General features: G+C 35.8%; 1 protein-coding gene across 1 annotated transcript in view; it reads left to right on the top strand.

Annotated features, from left to right (window-relative positions):
• LOC140239765 (sialin-like) overlaps positions 1-20,226 on the top strand; it is a 65,271-nt gene that overhangs the window by 34,278 nt on the left and 10,767 nt on the right. The gene's annotated exons all lie outside the window — the stretch shown is intronic.

The raw sequence follows: 20,226 nt of genomic DNA, 5'->3' as shown, positions 1-20,226 counted from the left end.
GTTACCTTCAATCCATTTTTTCGAGGTAATGTCGTCATCAAATCAAAATTGTTTAAATACATTTATGAAAGAACATTAAATAAGCTACAACATATTGAAATTTGGGTGAAAATTGGCAAAGGATTAGTGAGATACGCTCGAGTAAACTTGAAATTTGATGACGTCATTTTGAAAATTTACTTTTTTTACTTTATTAAGAAATTTGTTATCTTTTACTCATTTTATCAGCATAGCCAGTCCATGAAATGACATGTACAACTCATCACCTTTCAGAATATGTAAAGAAAATGGGGGGTTACCGTCCATCCTGACGAGTAAAATCCGATTTAAAATTGGCGGTTTTTTGGCATAGTTGCACTGTGTATCCCCATTGACGCACGCGCGGAATTTTGAATTTGACGGGCCCGTATGACGTCATATTGAGTCGGATCGACTTGAAACTTGGTAGAAATATTCCTTGACATTTCGGACATCCGATCCGTGTGAAAAAATTGAAAATTTCTATTTCATATTAGCTGTGCGTGCGTATATGTGCGCGCGCGTACGCGTCCGTCCGATTTTTTCAATTTTTCAAAAAATGCTCCAAATGGTCTGAAACGTGTGCAAAAAAAATTTGAGCTGGATTTGAGCATACAAATATTTTAACGCGCGCGTACGCGCGCGTTTTGAAATAAAAATAAATTTTGAGGATATGATTAAAATGCGCTTGGCTTGAAATATATGTGACGTAAATTTCATTGAAATATACAATTCCATTAATGAGATATGCATGAAAATGTGTTTTCATATAATGACGTCATAGTGACGTCACGGTCGACTGATCACAATGATACATTAGATTTGTCGTCTTTGGGACATGATGCATACATGGTATAAGTTTGAACTTCATAGGCATAGCACTTTCTGAGTTAACCTCTGCACAAATTTTGGGGAGAAATAAAGAAAAAAAAGAAAGAATCCGTACAGATACAGAAGGTGATCCACCTAACTAGACTCGGAATTTGTCAAGACTGACAAATTAGGTGATCCGATTTTTTTTTTTTTTTTTTAAATCAATGATTCGAGTTTTCACCTAAGATTAGGGACATTGGTCGTGTGATGTTTGGATTCTCATTCTGAAAAGGGAGTCAGACCTGCCATCTTGGGTACCGAATTCCGTATACACTATCAAAGATGCAGAATGAAGTATATTTGACCTTTGACCCCACTTTGCACCCCCAAGATGGTATCTGAGCAAAAAGTGGTTATTTTGTGAAATGATTCTTGTAACATGGTCTTTGCGTGTGCAACATATGGGAAAGATAAGACATGTATTCACCAAGATACAGGATGAAACATTTATGACCTTTGACCCTAATTTACATAACCAAGATGGTGTCTGATCAAGTAGTTGTTATTTTATGAAATAATGTACGTAACATTAACTAAACATGTGCAAAATATGGGGTTGATAGGGGCTATTTTTCTTGAGTTATTGCAAAGAAAATTGGAAAAAGAAAGAAATATGAAAATACATCGAAGATAATCTTTAATTTCAACCACTTTTTTGGACGTGATCCCGACATTATATAAAAAACAATGGGGACACGTACGATAGCGCAAAGTCTCAGCTACAACATATTAAAATCTGGGAGAAATTCACCGAAGGGTAAGTGAGCTAGTGCTCGATAAAGACAATCATGTCAATTTTCACATCTAGCAAAATTCCCTCCCATAGAGATAACACGTCATAACGAAGATAAAGAAAGAAGTACATAATATTATGACCTTTGACCCCGATCTGCACAGACAAGATGGCATCTGAGGAAAAAGTGGTTATTTTGTGAAATGATCCTTGTAACACGGTCTTTACGTGTGCAAAATATGGGGAAGATAGAACATGTATTCACCAAGATACAGGATGAAACATTTATGACCTTTGACCCTAATTTACATACCCAAGATGGCGTCTGATGAAGTAGTTGTTATTTTATGAAATAATGTACGTGACATGAACTAAACATGTGCAAAATATGGTGGTGATAGAGTATGTTTTTCTTGAGTTATTGCAAAGAAAGTTGGAAAAAGAAAGAAATATGAAAATATATCGAAGATAGGCTTTGATTTCAACCAAGTTTTTTGACGTGATCCCGATACTGTATGACAAAATGAAGGGCACACTTAAGATAGCCCAAAGTCTCAGCTACAACATATTAAAATCTTAGAGAAATTCACCGAAGCATAGGTGAGCTAGTGCTCGAAAAAGAAAGTCATGTCAATTTTCATTTCCAGAAAAACTGCACTCCCATTAAGATAACACGTAAACTGGTCAAATTTGACAAGATTATTTTCAATCCAATATTACGAGGTGATGCCGTCATCTAATCAAAATGTTGTTATTATATTAATGAAAGAGCATTTAGTAAGCTGCAACATACTGAAATCTGGGTGAAAATTGGCCAAGGATAAGTGAGATACGCTCGAGTGAACTTGTAATTTGATGACGTCATTTTGAAAATTTGCTCTTTTTATTTTATTAAGAAATTTGATATCTTTTAATCATTTTTCCAGCATCGCCAACCCATGAAATGACATGTACAACTCATCAGCTTTCAGAATATGTAAAGAAAATTGGGGGTCACCGTCCATCCTGACGAGTAAAATCGGATTTAAAATTGGCGGTTTTTTGGCATTGTTGCACTGTATATCGCCATTGACGCGCGCGCGGAATTTCAACTTTGACGGGCCCGTATGACGTCATATTGAGTCGGATTGACTTGAAACTTGGTAGACATATTCCCTGACATTTCAGGCAGGCGATAAGTGTGAAAAAACGGGAAATTTCTATTACATATGAGCTGTGCGTGCGTATATGCGCGCGCGCGTACGCGTCCGTAAAATTTTTTCAATTTTTCAAAAAATGATCTAAATGGTCTGAAACGTGTGCAAAAAAAATTTGAGCTCGATCTGAGCATACAAATATTTCAACGCGCGCGTACGCGCGCGTTTTAAAATAAATATGAATTCTGAGAATATGAGTAGAATCCGCATGACTTAAAATATATGTCACGTAAATTTCATTGAAGAATTCCATTCTAATAATGAGATATGCATGAAAATGTGTTTTCATATAATGACGTCATAGTGACGTCACGGTCGACTGATCACTATGATTTTACTTGCGCTGTCGTCTTTGGGACACGATACATATATGGTATAAGTTTGAAATTGATAGGAAGAGGACTTTCTGAGCTAATCGATGCACAACTTTTGGGGAGAAAGAAGAAGAACTAGAGATTGTAATTTGTCATCACTGACAAATTAAGGTGATCCGATCTTTTTTTTAATCAATGATTCGAGTCCTGAGACTGCAAAGTCTCAGCTACAACATATTAAAATCTGAGAGAAATTCACCGAAGCATAAGTAAGATAGTGCTCGATAAAGAGAGTCATGTCAATTTTCACATCTAAAAAATTCGCTCCCATAGAGATAACACGTCATAGCAAAGATAGAAAAAGAAGTACATATGACCTTTGACCCCACTTTGCACAGACAAGATGGCATCTGAGCAAAAAGTGGTTATTTTATGAAATGATTCCTGTAACATAGTCTTTACGTGTGCAAAATATGGGAAAGATAGGACATGTATTCACCAAGATACAGGATGAAACATTTATGACCTTTGACCCTAATTTACATACCCAAGATGGCGTCTGATCAAGTAGTTGTAATTTTATGAAATAATTTTCGTGACATGAACTAAACATGTGCAAAATATGAAGGTGATAGGGGCTGTTTTTCTTGAGTTATTGCAAAAAAAAATGCAAAAAGAAAGAAATATTGCAATACATCGAAGATAAACTTCAATTTCAACCAAGTTTTTTCACGTGATCCCGACAACGTATGAAAAAACAAAGGGCACACTTACGATAACCCTACATCTCAGCTACACCATGATAAAATCTTAGAGAAATTCACCGAAGCATAAGTGAGCTAGTGCTCGATAAAGATAGTCATGTCAATTTTCATTTCCATAAAAATTGCACTCCCATAGAGATTACACGTAAACTGGTCAAATTTGACAAGGTTACCTTCAATCCATTTTTTCGAGGTAATGTCGTCATCAAATCAAAATTGTTTAAATACATTTATGAAAGAACATTAAATAAGCTACAACATATTGAAATTTGGGTGAAAATTGGCAAAGGATTAGTGAGATACGCTCGAGTAAACTTGAAATTTGATGACGTCATTTTGAAAATTTACTTTTTTTACTTTATTAAGAAATTTGTTATCTTTTACTCATTTTATCAGCATAGCCAGTCCATGAAATGACATGTACAACTCATCACCTTTCAGAATATGTAAAGAAAATGGGGGGTTACCGTCCATCCTGACGAGTAAAATCCGATTTAAAATTGGCGGTTTTTTGGCATAGTTGCACTGTGTATCCCCATTGACGCACGCGCGGAATTTTGAATTTGACGGGCCCGTATGACGTCATATTGAGTCGGATCGACTTGAAACTTGGTAGAAATATTCCTTGACATTTCGGACATCCGATCCGTGTGAAAAAATTGAAAATTTCTATTTCATATTAGCTGTGCGTGCGTATATGTGCGCGCGCGTACGCGTCCGTCCGATTTTTTCAATTTTTCAAAAAATGCTCCAAATGGTCTGAAACGTGTGCAAAAAAAATTTGAGCTGGATTTGAGCATACAAATATTTTAACGCGCGCGTACGCGCGCGTTTTGAAATAAAAATAAATTTTGAGGATATGATTAAAATGCGCTTGGCTTGAAATATATGTGACGTAAATTTCATTGAAATATACAATTCCATTAATGAGATATGCATGAAAATGTGTTTTCATATAATGACGTCATAGTGACGTCACGGTCGACTGATCACAATGATACATTAGATTTGTCGTCTTTGGGACATGATGCATACATGGTATAAGTTTGAACTTCATAGGCATAGCACTTTCTGAGTTAACCTCTGCACAAATTTTGGGGAGAAATAAAGAAAAAAAAGAAAGAATCCGTACAGATACAGAAGGTGATCCGAGAGGATACTCGGATCACCTAACTAGAGATTGTAATTTGTCATCACTGACAAATTAAGGTGATCCGATTTCTTTTTTAATCAATGATTCGAGTCGTGATAGTGCAAAGTCTCAGCTACAACATACTAAAATCTGAGAGAAATTCACCGAAGCATAAGTAAGATAATGCTCGATAAAGAGAGTCATGTCAATTTTCACATCTAAAAAATTCCCTCCCATAGAGGTAACACGTCATAGCGAAAATAGAAAATATGACCTTTGACCCCACTTTGCACAGACAAGATGGCATCTGAGCAAAAAGTGGTTATTTTATGAAATGATCCCTGTAACATGGTCTTTACGTGTGCAAAATATGGGAAAGATAGGACATGTATTCACCAAGATACAGGATGAAACATCTATGACCTTTGACCCTAATTTACATACCCAAGATGGCGTCTGATCAAGTCGTTGTTATTTTATGAAATAATGTTCGTGACATGAACTAAACATGTGCAAAATATGGTGGTGATAGGGTATGTTTTTCTTGAGTTATTGCATATAACGTTGCAAAAAGAAAGAAATATTTCAATACATCGAAGATAAACTTTAAATTCAAGTAACTTTTTTGACGTGACTCCGACATCGTATGAAAAAACGAAGGGCACACTTACGATAGCCCAAAGTCTCAGCTACAACATATTAAAATCTGGGAAAAATTCACCGAAGCATAAGTGAGCTAGTGCTCGAAAAAGATAGTCATGTCAATTTTCACTTCCAGAAAAACTGCTCTCCCATAGAGATAACACGTAAACTGGTCAAATTTTACAAGGATACTTTCAATCCATTTTTACGAGGTGATGACGTCATCCAATCAAAACGTTGTAATAATAAATATGAAAGAACATTAAATAAGCTACAACATACTGAAAGTTAGGTGAAACTCGGCAAAGGATAAGTGAGATACGCTTGAGTGAACTTGAATTTTGATGACGTCATTTTGAAAATTTACCTTTTTTACTTTTTTAAGAAATTTGATATCTTTTAATCATTTTTTCAGTATCGCCAACCCATGAAATGATATGTACAACTCATCAGCTTTCAAAATATGTAAAGAAAATGGGGGGTCACCGTCCATCCTGACGAGTAAAATCGGATTTAAATTTGGCGGTTTTTTGGCATTGTTGCACTGTATATCGCCATTGACGCGCGCGCGGAATTTCAACTTTGACGGGCCCGTATGACGTCATATTGAGTCGGATTGACTTGAAACTTGGTAGAAACATTCTTTGACATTTCAGACATCCGATACGTGTGAAAAGACGGGAAATTTCTATTGCATATGAGCTGTGCGTGCGTATATGCGCGCGCGCGTACGCGTCCGTCGATTTTTTCTGAAATACTCCAAATGACCTGAAACGTGTGCAAAACAATTTTGAGCTCGATTGGAGCATGTTAAAATTTCAACGCGCGCGTACGCGCTCGTTTACTATGAACGTGACTAAATTTTATGAAATATATCAATAGAGCTTGACTTGAACTATATGATATGTAAATTTCATTGAGAAAATCCATTCCATTAATGAGATACGAATGTGAACGTGTTTTCAGATAATGACGTCATAGTGACGTCATGGTTGACTGATCACAGTGATACATTAGATCTGTCGTCCTTATGACGTGATACATATATGGTATCAGTTTAGAAGTGATAGGTGAATGAATTTTAGAGTTAACCGCTGCACAACATTTGAGGAGAAAGAAATAAAGAAGAAGAAGAAGAAGAAGAAAGAATCCGTACAGATACAATAGGTGATCCGAGAGGATACTCGGATCACCTAAAAAGAAGAAGAAGAAGAAAGAATCCGTACAAAAACAGAAGGTGATCCGAGAGGATACTCGGATCACCTAATAAAGAACTAGAGATTGTAATTTGTCATTACTGACAAATTAAGGTGATCCGATTTTTTTTTAATCAATGATTCGAGTCCTGATCGCAATAGGCATGACCATACAAGTTTCGTCTGTGTTTAGAGACATTGGCCGTGTGATGTTTGGATTCTCATTTAGAAAAGGGAGTCATATCTGCCATCTTTGGTACCAAATTCTGTATACACTGAATAACGAAGATACAGCAACAAATACATATGACCCTTGACCCATCTTTACACTCCCAAGATGGCATCTGAGGAAAAAGTGGTTATTTTGTGAAATGATTCCTGCGACATCGTCTATATACGTGTGCAAAATATGGCAAAGATAGGACAGGTATTCACCAAGATACAAAATGCAACATTTGTGACCTTTGACCCTTATTTACATACCCAAGATATTGTCCAATCAAGTAGTTGTTATTGCATGAAATAATGTACGTGACATAAACTAAACATGTGCAAAATATGGGGGTGATAGGGTGTGTTTTTCTTGAGTTATTGCCAGAAAAGTTGCAGAAAGAAAGAAATATCTGAATACATCGAAGATAAGCTTTAATTTTAACCAAGATTTTTCACGTGATTCCAACATTGTATGAAAACACAAAGGGCACATAACGATAGCGCAAAGTCTCAGCTACAACATATTAAAATCTGGGAGAAATTCACCGAAGGGTAAGTGAGCTAGTCGTCGATAAAGACAATCATGTCAATTTTCATATCTAGAAAAATTCCCTCCCATAGAGATAACACGTAATAACGAAGATACAGGAAGAAGTACATATGACCTTTCACCCCACTTTGCACAGACAAGATGGCATCTGAGCAAAAAGTCGTTATTTTGTGAAATGATTCTTGTAACATGGTCTTTACGTGTGCAAAATATGGGGAAGATAGGACATGTATTTACTAAGATACAGGATGAAATATTTATGACCTTTGACCCTAATTTACATACCCAAGATGGTGTCCAATCAAGTAGTTGTTATTTCATGAAATAATGTACGTAACATGAACTAAACATGTGCAAAATATGGTGGTGATAGGGGCTGTCTTTCTTGAGTTATTGCAAAGAAAGTTGCAGAAAGAAAGAAATATTTCAATACATCGAAGATAAGCTTGAATTTCAACCAAGTTTTTGGACGTGATGCCGACGTCGTATGAAAAAACGAAGGGCACACTTACGATAGCCCAAAGTCTCAGCTACAACATATTAAAATTTGGAAGAAATTTACCGAAGCATAAGTGAGCTAGTGCTGGAGAAAGATAGTCATGTCAATTTCAATTTCCAGAAAAACTGCACTCCCATAGAGATAACACGTAAACTGGTCAAATTTGACAAGATTACTTTCAATCCATTTTTACGAGGTGATGCCGTCATCCAATCAAAATGCTGTTATTATATTAATGAAAGAGCATTTAATAAGCTACAACATACTGAAATTTGTGTGAAAATCGGCAAAGGATAAGTGAAATACGCTCGAGTGAACTTGAATTTTGATGACGTCATTTTGAAAATTTACTTTTTTTACTTTATTAAGATATTTGATATCTTTTAATCATTTTTTCAGCATCGCCAACCCATGAAATGACATGTACAACTCATCAGCTTTCAGAATATGTAAAGAAAATAGGGGGTCACCGTCCATCCTGACGAGTAAAATCGGATTCAAAATTGGCGGTTTTTTGGCATAGTTGCACTGTATATCGCCATTGACGCGCGCGCGGAATTTCAACTTTGACGGGCCCTTATGACGTCATATTGAGTCGGATTGACTTGAAACTTGGTAGAAATATTCCTTGACTTTTCAGGTATCCGATCGAAGTGAAAAAACGGGAAATTTCTATTGCATATGAGCTGTGCGTGCACATATGTGCGCGCGCGTACGCGTCCGTCCAATTTTTTCAATTTTTCAAAAAATGCTCTAAATGGTCTGAAACGTGTGCAAAAAAGTTTTGAGCTCGATTGGAGTATACAAATATTTCAACGCGCGCGTACGCGCACGTTTTAAGGGTAGAGATGGATTTTGAGAATATGAGTAGAATGCACATAACTTGAAATATATGTGACGTAAATTTCATTGAAAAATTGCATTCCAGTAATGAGATATGATAGAGAATGTGTTTTCATATAATGACGTCATAGTGACGTCACGGTCAACTGATCACAATGATGCATTAGATTTGTTGTCTTTAGGACATGATGCATACATGGTAAAATTTTGAAATTGATAGGCAGGGGACTTTCTGAGCTAACCTCTGCACAACTTTTGGGGAGAAATAAAGAAACAAACAAAGAAGAAGAATAAAGAATCAGTACAGATACAGAAGGTGATCCGAGAGGATACTCGGATCACCTAATCAGTACAGATACAGAAGGTGATCCGAGAGGATACTCGGATCACCTAAAAAGAAGAAGAAAGAATCCGTACAAAAACAGAAGGTGATCCGAGAGGATACTCGGATCACCTAACAATTAACAATTGAAGGTATGAATATATAGTCAAGGCGAAGGGACACAGAAAAAATGACTTCGTTCAACCCACCCCGCAGAAAAGGTTTGACTGCATGAGGTGGTCGGTTGGACCCTCTGGAACACCCCTAGGTAGTATGTGGTTCCAAATTGTGGTATCAATAAAGTTTTACAGGCCACTTTAGTTGCGAGAAGATCTTATTGTTCGAAAAAGAGTCTGCGCACGCTAAGACTACTACAAGCACCACTAGCACTGCTACAGGCGCCATGCGCCAGTGCCTGTGGTGCTTGTAGTAGTCTTAGCGCATGCAGACTTTTTCTTTGACAAACACGGGTTTTTGCCTGCTCTTTGACAAACACGGGTTTTTGCCTGCAATCATGCCAAGCTGGGGTCGGTGTATTGCAGTTTCTAGCCGTCTTTATTTCGTCCTTATTTCTCCGAGTTGCAGCAAGCCGAGTGAGAGCGCATACCCAGTGATTGCGACGCCCGAACCGTTTTTTTTTTTGTCGCAATCACTGGGTATGCGCCCTCACTCGACTTAGCGCAAAACAGCGGGCTTCTGCACAATACACAAGCTGCAACTCAGAGAAATAAAGACGAAATAAAAACGGCTAGAAATTAGACTAGAGTCGGTAACGCTTGTCGCTAATGGGGCACTGAAAAGGACAAAATTATAACAGTTTTTGCATATATTTCATGAAGAATTCATCAAAACTCCATAAAACTATTATGTTCATGTTGCTAGAGATGTCAGCAATACAATGGGATACATTGTAACGTATAATATTGTGCATGGTTACCATGGTAACCGGATGCCTATAGGTGATGGTAACCCCCCACCCACCCCCCCCCCCCAAATATTTGGAATCTAGACAGGTTTGTTTCTTTTGCCTTTCGTGCACATCAACCATTGTAGATCGGATCTTAAAGTACCTACCTCAACACTATAAAATTAGCCTGGATAAAAGGGAAAGGACGCCCAAGATTTCCCTCATTCTCTCCTTAGCATTAATTCATTACTGCACATTTTGATACAAATTTCATATCATGATTTTCCATTTTATTCTATTTTTTTTTTTACAATAGCTATAGCGAACACAAAAGTACGCTTTTAATTCTTTGATGGATAATACAGCGTACGTGTATATTCCTTCTTTCCAGGATTGTTTCGAATAACCATCGCTCTGTAAGTACTCAAAAGAGCTAACATTAGAATATAATTGACTTTACTCTCTATATTCACCTATATTTTTAAGGGAAATTTGTGTCCATACATTGCTAAAAGCTACTTTTGCCTTTACTTTTAAGCCAAATTTGTGTTGAAAGTACGACGGATGCAACTTTTTCATGCATTTTACTATTCGAAAATGATATCTTTCTTTCAATTGCCGTTTATTATGCCTTTGTTTACAAATTTTGCTGTAACATGAGAATGCTTCGATACTTTCTTTACATATGTGGTACACTTATGCGGAAGGTAGGACATGCTTATTGAGCTTTTTGAAATTATGGGCTTTAGTTTTTAAGTTATTGACAGCTGAATCCTGATTGGATAATACTGGTTGCCATGGCAACAGGAGAAAACTTATTTTACGATAATCAAAAAAAAAGTTTTATTTTTATTGCATCTATAACATTAAAAAAAAGAATATCAAAGTTTGCAGCAGCAGAAGGCATTTTAGGGGTTACCAATCACCTATAGGCATCTGGTTACCATGGTAACCATGCATAATATTATACCTTACAATAATTATATCCCATTGTATTGCTGACATCTCTAGCAACATGTATATATATAGTTTTATGGAGTTTTAATGAATTCTTCATGAAATAAATGCAAAAACTGTTATAAATTTGTCATTTTCAGTGCCCTAGCGACAAGCGTCACCGACCCTAGTCTCATTTCTAGCCGTTTTTATTTCGTCTTTATTTCTCTGAGTTGCAGCTTGTGTATTGTGCAGAAGCCCGGTGTATTGCGCTAAGCCGAGTGATAGCGCATACCCAGTGATTGCGACAAAAAACGGTTCGGGCGTCGCAATCACTGGGTATGCGCTCTTACTCGGCTTGCTGCAACTCGGAAAAACAAAGACGAAATAAAAACGGCTAGAAATTACACTACACAGAGCCCAGCTTGGCGTGAAAAGTTAGTTTGCAGGCAAAAACCCATGTTTGTCGAAGAAAAAGTCTGCGCGCGCTAAGACTACTACACGCACCACTGGCACTGTCGCCTGTAGCAGTGCTAGTGGTGCGTGTAGTAGTCTTGGCGTGTGCAGGTTTTTTTTTTTTTTTTTTTTTTTAACGTTTGTTCAAACAAATAACGATGAAAAGTGGCCTGTAAAATTTTACTGATACCACAATTTGGAATCACATACGACCTGGGGATGTTCATGGAGGTCCCATCTTTCATCCTGTCTGGTCAAACCTTTTCTGAGGAGTGGGTTGAACGAACTCCTTAATTAAGGAGAGGGCGCCCTTTTCTACGGGATCAGACGGTAGCCATGTGATAATGCTGATCTAAATTCCCACCAAAATTCTGACCGAGACTAGATTCTGGCGGTAAGCAAATTAGTTTTCTGTCGCTTGATGATCTGTAGCAGAGCCTGAGTAGTGATGGGACCTAAAAGACAGCTAGACACTCCTGAAAAGTATGACTCCAATCTGACGGCCCCCAGGAAAGTCATCGTACAAGATCTTGACACGAAGCAGGCCAGCGCGTCGGGCGAGGATTCGGCGGTGGAGGGTGCAGGGGAGACGCAGGTGGGTTCGGCTAAACGTTCGCTTCCGTTGAACAGTGTCGATGGTGTTATGGAATATGATCCACCGCCGCGTTGGTTCAGCAGCTTTGTTGATCGATTTGAGTCTCGCTTCTCTCGTTTTGAGCAACGCATGGAGTCTCTTCTTCAGGAGAAATTAGATGAAATGACTTTGAAAGTCTCTCAGAATGAAGAGAAAATCACAGCATGTGCTATCCAGCTTGACGACGTGAGTTCAGAAGTGAAAAAGCTTAAATCAGAGAGAGAGAAGACATGATTGCCAAGATAGATGACTTAGAGAACAGATCCCGGCGCAATAACCTTGTCTTTCATGGTGTGCCGGAAAGCCCTAGAGAAAATTGCAACGAGGTACTACAGGATTTCCTTCATGGTTTTGTGCATGGGCTTATCTCCAGATGAGTCTACATTCGAGAGATGCCATCGCACACCAACCTCACCAAAGAACCCGTCTCCAGATCAGAGAACAGGTCCAAGGGTCATACATGTAGCCTTCACATCATACACCGTGAAGGAGAAAGTACGTAAGACTTGCATCGTCAAACTGAAGGAGAGCAACTTCAAGGGGAAGAAGATCTTTGTGTCAGAAGATTTTTCCAAGCGTGTTCTACAAAAGCGAAGAAACAAGTTTGGTCTCATCAAGCGCTTGAGAGATGAGGGGAAGAGACCCTTCTTCCTCTTTCCAGACAGAGTGGCCTTCAGGGATCGAGATGGAAAGCTGCACTTTGTTGGTTAACTCAGCACGTTAATTTATCATCTTTTTTCTCTATAATACTTTCAAAGAGGTGTAAACGGATGTTGACTTTCACTTTATTACTTGTTAGCCATTGGTATAGTATCAGTCCATGAGGCTGTATATTTCAACTTTATTTTAGCTTCAACCAACGTTACTACAATATACATTGATTTGTTACTGATATATCAACAACATGTGAGTCTCTACTCTCTGGTCAGTCTTTTGGTGCCTCCATGTTTTGTCGTGATCTCTGTGGGGTTTTTTAGCACATGCATTCAGGACCGAGTTTTGATTTTAGGTCCTGTTTTTCATCTTGTGCTTTCCCTCCTATGTTACATACGTCTGTCTCAATATGTCCTTTTTTTTCTCTTTTTTTAAATTCATTATTACACTGTGTTTGTTTAACCCTATAAAGCCCAAGCTATTTTGACCCCTTGCAGGCCCAAGGGGGGGGGGGGGGGCACATTGTGCCCCCCCCCCTATATAACTTCTTTATTATATGATGTATGACCGTCATATTTGGCACATGGGTAGAGCAACTCATACTCTACATGACCCAACATTTGAAATTTCTCAAGGTCATCCACTGAGGGCGCTATTTACCAAAATATACAGAAATACATAGGAAATATGCTAAAATCATGTTTTTTCTTTTTATTTCTTTATCCCCAGTATATATGTTTTTATTTCATATTAATCATTTCCATATTTACCAAAAAGGAAAAGCAAGTCAACCTTCACTATTTGTTATGGTTGAAATTTCTCAAGGTCAACACGTGGGTTCGCTACTCGTTACAATATAAAGAAATATATGAAACCTATGACGTATTGCTTGGAATGGGTTCATATATTGGTATCACATTTCATATTTCCAAAATATTGAAATTTTGAGTTTGCAGATTGATAATATGATAAAAAATGATATTACAGACAAAGCTTGTGTGAAGATAACACAAAATAAAAGGGTAGTCTCTGGAAAATGCTGTATTTTAGATTATTTCTATTATATTTATTGTTTGATGCCTATGTCATATAAAAAACAAAGGAAATAATAAGAAGACCATTTCAGGGTAATTCACAACCATAATTGCTTCACATTTTGGTCCTTCAGCAAATTACAGCCAAGAAAACCCCCATTTCATCCATTATTATATTGTTAAGTGAAATTGGAACAGAAAATCATTCAAAATCTGACGAACATGGTTGTCAGTTTACGGTTGCCATGGCAACCAGCAATATCGGACATAGCTAAACTATATATCAAAATGTTCGCAATAAGATTTTAGAAAAAGTCACCAAATTTGGTTGAAATCGAGTAGAGGGTGTAGGAGTGGCAAACGAAAATATGGTAGGGGGGCACAATGTGCCCCCCCCCCTTGGGCTTTATAGGGTTAATGGCAGCTTCTGTATTTTGTGTGCTGATATTGTTTGCTCTATGAAGTTACAGGATACATTCTATTTGGGATTTAAATGTACAGGTACTTGTGTGTTTGTAAACTTAACTAGAGTAATTTTCAGATATTGTGACTATGGAGTTTATTTGTTAGCAAAATGTTATTGAAGCTGCGTTCTTTTAATTGCCGTGGATTGCAAGACCGTGTAAAACGAAGGAAGGTTTTTAATTTTATGAAAAGTATTGATGCGATATTATATTTTTACAGGAAACACACTCTGAAAAAAAAATGATGAAAATTATTGGAAATGTCTTTGGGGGGAATCTGCTTGGTTCTCAAGTTTTTCTTCTAACAGCAGGGGGGTTGCCATATTGATAAGAAATTCTGTATCTGTCAAGGTCAACTCTATATTTAGGAACCCTAATGGTAGATTTTTGATAATTGATGCATTATTGAATAGTTTATCTGTAATTTTGGTGAATGTATATGCTCCGAATAATGACGACCCTAATTTTTTATTAGAAGTGTTTGGTGAAGTTGAAAATACAAATGGTTCATCGTTAATTGTGGGAGGGGATTTTAATAAAGTCATCGGCCCCTTGGATTACCAGGGTGGTAGGACACGCCATTCTAATATAAAATCCAGTGAAATGTTGTCGGTCATAATGGAGGATTTTGGATTATGTGACATATGGAGAAATTTTCATCCCACATTGAAACAATACACAAGGCATCAGAAAACCCCAAGGGTTTTGTCTCGATTAGATTTTATTCTCGTTTCAAATATTTTTTTACATAATTGTGTTAAATCTAAAATTATCCCTGGAATCCAATCAGATCATTCTGTTGTTTCTTTGGAGTTTACTGATAATCAACCAATAAAGAACGGGGATTTTGGAAGCTGAAATGTTATTATTTAAATCATGATGCTGTTAATTTGATTAAGGATAATATAAACAATTTTAAAGATATTCACAAAGGTTCACAGTGTAATCCTAATAGTTTGTGGGACTCCTTAAAGTGTGTGATTACGGGTGTGTGTATAGAATATACAACTAGAAAAAAGAGAGAAAGAAATAAAGAAAAAGATAAGCTGCTTGCTGAAATTAGTAGAATAAGGATGAAGTTATCAAATGTTGCAAATACCTCAGATCATGATTTTTTTATTATTGGAGGAAATGGAAGCCAAATTAGATAAGATATATGATTTTGAAACAAAATGTCATATAATTCGTTCTAGAGTCCGTTGGTTAGAAGAGGGAGAAAAAAGTTCTAAATATTTTTGTAACTTAGAAAATAGGCAATGGCAGAATAAGAGTATAAACAGATTGAATGATAGTAAAGGAAATTTGATTGTGGACCAAACTGTTATCTAAAAGAAATAAGTGATTTTTATAGTAAACTGTATTCCTGTAAAGATGATGGTTCAATACATGATATTGGCCGCAGAAGTGAAGTATTTTTGAACAACATTGATATCCCAAAATTAACAGAAGATGAAAAAGCTTCTCTTGAGAAACCCCTCACAAAACAAGAACTATATGATGTAATTAAGTCTATGAAATTTAATAAGACACCAGGTTATGATGGCCTTCCTGTTGAATTTTATACATTTTTTTGGCCTGATATTTGTGATATGTTGCTGAACTCATATAATTATTCCATGCAGAGTGGATTATTGTCGTTATCTCAAAGAAATGGTGTAATAACATTACTCCCAAAGAAGGATAAAGATCTTTTATATATTAAGAATTATAGACCTATAACACTATTGACGGTTGATTATAAAATTTTAGCGAAGTGTTTAGCTACTCGTTTGAAAAAATACATAAATAATTTAATTCATTCAGATCAATCTGGTTTTTTAAAAGGACGATTTATTGGTAATAATATACACTTATTTTAGATATTATTGAATATGCTGATTTTAATGATATTCCTGGTGTTATCTTATTATTGGACATAAAAAAGGCCTTTGATAGTGTTAAGCATGATTTTTTGTTCCAAGTTTTGAAACACTTCAACTTTGGAGATTCTTTTTAATTTGATAAAGGTAATATATTCAGGACGACAAAGTTATGTAATGAATAATGGGTTTTTAACTGATTGTATTACTATGCAAAGGGGTATTTTTCAAGGTTGTCCTATATCTCCTTATTTATTTTTATTTGTGATAGAAGTAATGGCTTTGTCAATTCGGCAGAATAACAATATTAATGGTATTTCTGTTGGGGACCAAGAAGCAAATATTTCTTTATTAGCTGATGACTCAGTTTGTTTCATAGATGGTTCAAATGACTCATTTGATCACCTTTTTGATACTTTGCATATTTTTGGATCATTATCTGGATGTAAAATTAACAGAAGTAAATCAGAAGCTATATGGATTGGAAGTAAAAAGGGGTGTCAGGAATTTTCTCCTTCAGCTCAAGGAATTAATTGGAAAACCTCAAATTTTAAGTCATTAGGAAGTAATTTTTCTCTTAATCTTGGATTACTTTTTGATTTTAATTATAAAGAGAGATTGAAAAGAATTGAACAAACTCTCAATTGTTGGCGAATGAGAAATCTTTCCTTAGGTCGAGATAGGGTGCAGAGAAAAATGATGTGTAACGATTATCTTCACTGTGGCTTGCGTATGACTGATGTTCAGATGTTCGCACTTGTTCAAAAAATGTCCTGGGTGAAATGTTTGCTTGATAAAGATTATAATTGTTTGTGGAAGACTATTGAAGTATCCTTTTTAGAAAAATTTAATGCAGACAGAGATGTGTTATGGAAATCTTATGCTCCTGAATGTATATTGAGATCTTTGAATAGCATACAGTTAGCAGAATCTTTACGTACATGGTACAGTTTCAGAGAGAAGGCTTCTTTTTGGACATAAATTTTCAGACCTTGTTTTATGTCAGTCACTGTGGTTTAACAGGCTAATTCGTTCAAAATCTAAGCAGTTTTTATGTTATGATACTTGGTATGCTAAAAATGTTCGTACAATTGCGGACTTATTCAATCTACCTTTACCTGGTTATAGATTATTTGAAGAATTTGTGTTAGACTGTGAAGTTCCCAAATCTGATAGAAGAAAATACAACTTTTTAATTAAACATATTCCTCATGAGTGATTTGATTACCCAAGTAACACAAATGTTGATGTTATTGATACCCTCTCTGAGCATTTGGTTAAAACGAAAAAGGTACCCTGTTATGCTTATAATATATTGTTGGATAAGTGTGTTCCAGACACACGATATGTATTTTGGGGCAGTAAAGTAGCTCTTCCGCATGATATTAACTGGGAAACTGTGCATATTAATAACTTTAGATGTACTATAAATACTCATTTACGCTACTTTTATTTTAAATTATTTCATAATACCATAGCCTTGAATTCCTTTTTATGCAAGATTAAACGGAAGAACTCCCCCAATTGTAGTTTTTGCAATAAAGTTGAAGAAACAATAATACATCTTTTTGTGATTGTGAGAAGGTAAGCCCCATTTGGAATGATTTGTTACGCTTAATACATAACAAGTATGATTTAAATTTTAATTTAACAGATTTTAATAAATTTTTTTGGGTTGTCAAGGATAAATTTTTGACATTTCTTTTTCTGGCAGTTAAATATTTTATTTATGTGTGCAAATTTAAAGGTGGTAATCCTAATTATGTGGCAGTAAAGTCTTTTATTAAAAGTCTGAATGAAACAGAATTGGCAAAAAAGAGAGGCAAATTATCAACCCATTTCAAAAAAATGGAAGTTTGATTTGTAACGTGCATATGCATATTGTACCTTTTAAATCATGATTCCACTCTTGTTACATGTATATTTACCTTGTTATATTTATCTTATATATTTATCCTGTTAACTTTCAAATACTGTTGTTATATTGCTGTCTGCACCTTTGCCGACCGAGTTGTCCTCTGCCAAGGGTGTTGGGAACTACATGTTGATAAATATTTCCGCGTACAGAGTACCCAGTTGTTTGTTTATACATCTGTAGTTGATTCTTCTTCTTTTTTCGAGATTTTCGGCATTTAAAGGAATGTGGAGAAGAGGGCAGTTCTTTCGAACCTTTAGCTGTATGTATGTACATTTATGTACAATCTATTTTGTTAGGTTGGTATGTTTACAAGGTATGTAGAATATACGTTAGAGTGTCTTTACAATGTGTATGCTTGGGAGGGAATAGATACTCCCTCCACTTCTATCTTTTTCATCTCTATAGTTATACATTCAAAGTGTAGGTGAGTTTTCCCTTTTTCCCTCTTTCTTTGGCGAATCGAAATCATCTCTTATTTTTGTTGTAAACTACAGCGTATCTTCCGGCTTTTCATTTCCCTTCTCCCCTTTGATGGAGGACTGAAGGTCGAACGTACCTCTACTTTGCTGCCTTTTTTCTCTTTTTCTCTTTTTCTTTTTTCGCAAACTTATTTTTCTTGTTTGTGTTATTTGTATACCATAATTGGAAATGATTTATGTTTGTATGCCAATAGTTGAAATCAATAAAACATATATTTAAAAAAAAAAAAAACTCCTTAATTAAGCCCCTTACAGGAATGAGCGCCTTGACTAATAAGAACAAGTCCAATTTTTGGCCAAATTTAGTTCGACATGGGAAATTGTAGCTTATGCATGGACTCATCTTGTGTATAAATGATAAATCCTAATTACCCCCGGAAGTGCCTGAAATGAATGAGTTAAATCTTATATGAATGTAAGAATGAAGGACTTGGGTCATTCTTACATTCATATTATAGCGCCCTCTCTCGCCCTTCTCTCATCTCTATAGCAGAATATCGTGTATATAATTCAAAGAACGACCCAAGTCCATCACACAAAATGGCCTCTCCACAATTAATGTAAATGTTAATTGTCATCACAATATACTATGTTCTAATTTGTATATACAATGTTGCTTTCCCATCACAGTTAAATAGAATATTATTGGACAAATAAAAAAAGATATGAAGTTTTTTTTTTTTTTTTTTTTTTTTTTAAAGTTTACTCGAAATGGTCTTCCATGGACTTGGGTCGTTCTTATATTCAGATACTCAATTATTGTTCCACTATCAGATCCAAATTACAACAGGTGCTAACTTTTAGACCTCCTTAAAAACCATGATATCTAATATTAACGTTTTATGCCATCCACTGTTTCTAAATAACATGTTGGAACAAAACCAAGCGCTTTTACCACCCAACATATTGTAAGCTAATGGCCGTTCTTCTAGCATAAGACCAAAACACACACACACACAAAACAAAAAAACCTTATAATGATATAACCCCTCCAGAAAGTAGTGGAAGCTACGTGAGATGCACTAGTATCAGGCATAGAGAGTGAAAGAGAGAGGGAGAGACATTAAGCCGTACATAGGTTACATAGAAAACATTATACATACATTGAAGAGTTTGTTCGCAAAAACCGATAAGTCCATTCTTGAAGATTTTGAAGTATGGTCTCTGTCATAAAGTGCAAAATAATAGCTTTTAAATGATATATTGGTCACTACAATAAAGGTGCATTTTTGAAGTTATGGTCAAAAGAAGCAACAATTTTTTTATTATTCTCTTTATTTTTCTTGACCTTTAATCGCAAATATCTCCATTTGGCAAATATGGACTTATTGGTTTTTGCAAACAATCTCTTCATATATATATATATATATATATATATATATATATACATATATATTATATATATATGTGTGTGTGTGTGTATATATTGCATATGAATATACATAGAAAAAGAGAGAAAGGGGAGAGAAAAAAAAAAGGAAAGCTAACATATAAGAGAAGGAAAGAGAAAGTGTTCATTGCAACAGAGCATATTCTGTATGACACAGTAGGTGCAATAATTAGAGTAGTATAGTATGGTATCTCATTACA

Source organism: Diadema setosum, chromosome 16 (genome assembly GCF_964275005.1).
Source record: "Diadema setosum chromosome 16, eeDiaSeto1, whole genome shotgun sequence".
NCBI classification, from domain to species: Eukaryota; Metazoa; Echinodermata; class Echinoidea; order Diadematoida; family Diadematidae; genus Diadema; species Diadema setosum.
Note: the sequence above shows the minus strand (reverse complement) of the source record. Positions and strands in the feature narration are given on the sequence as shown.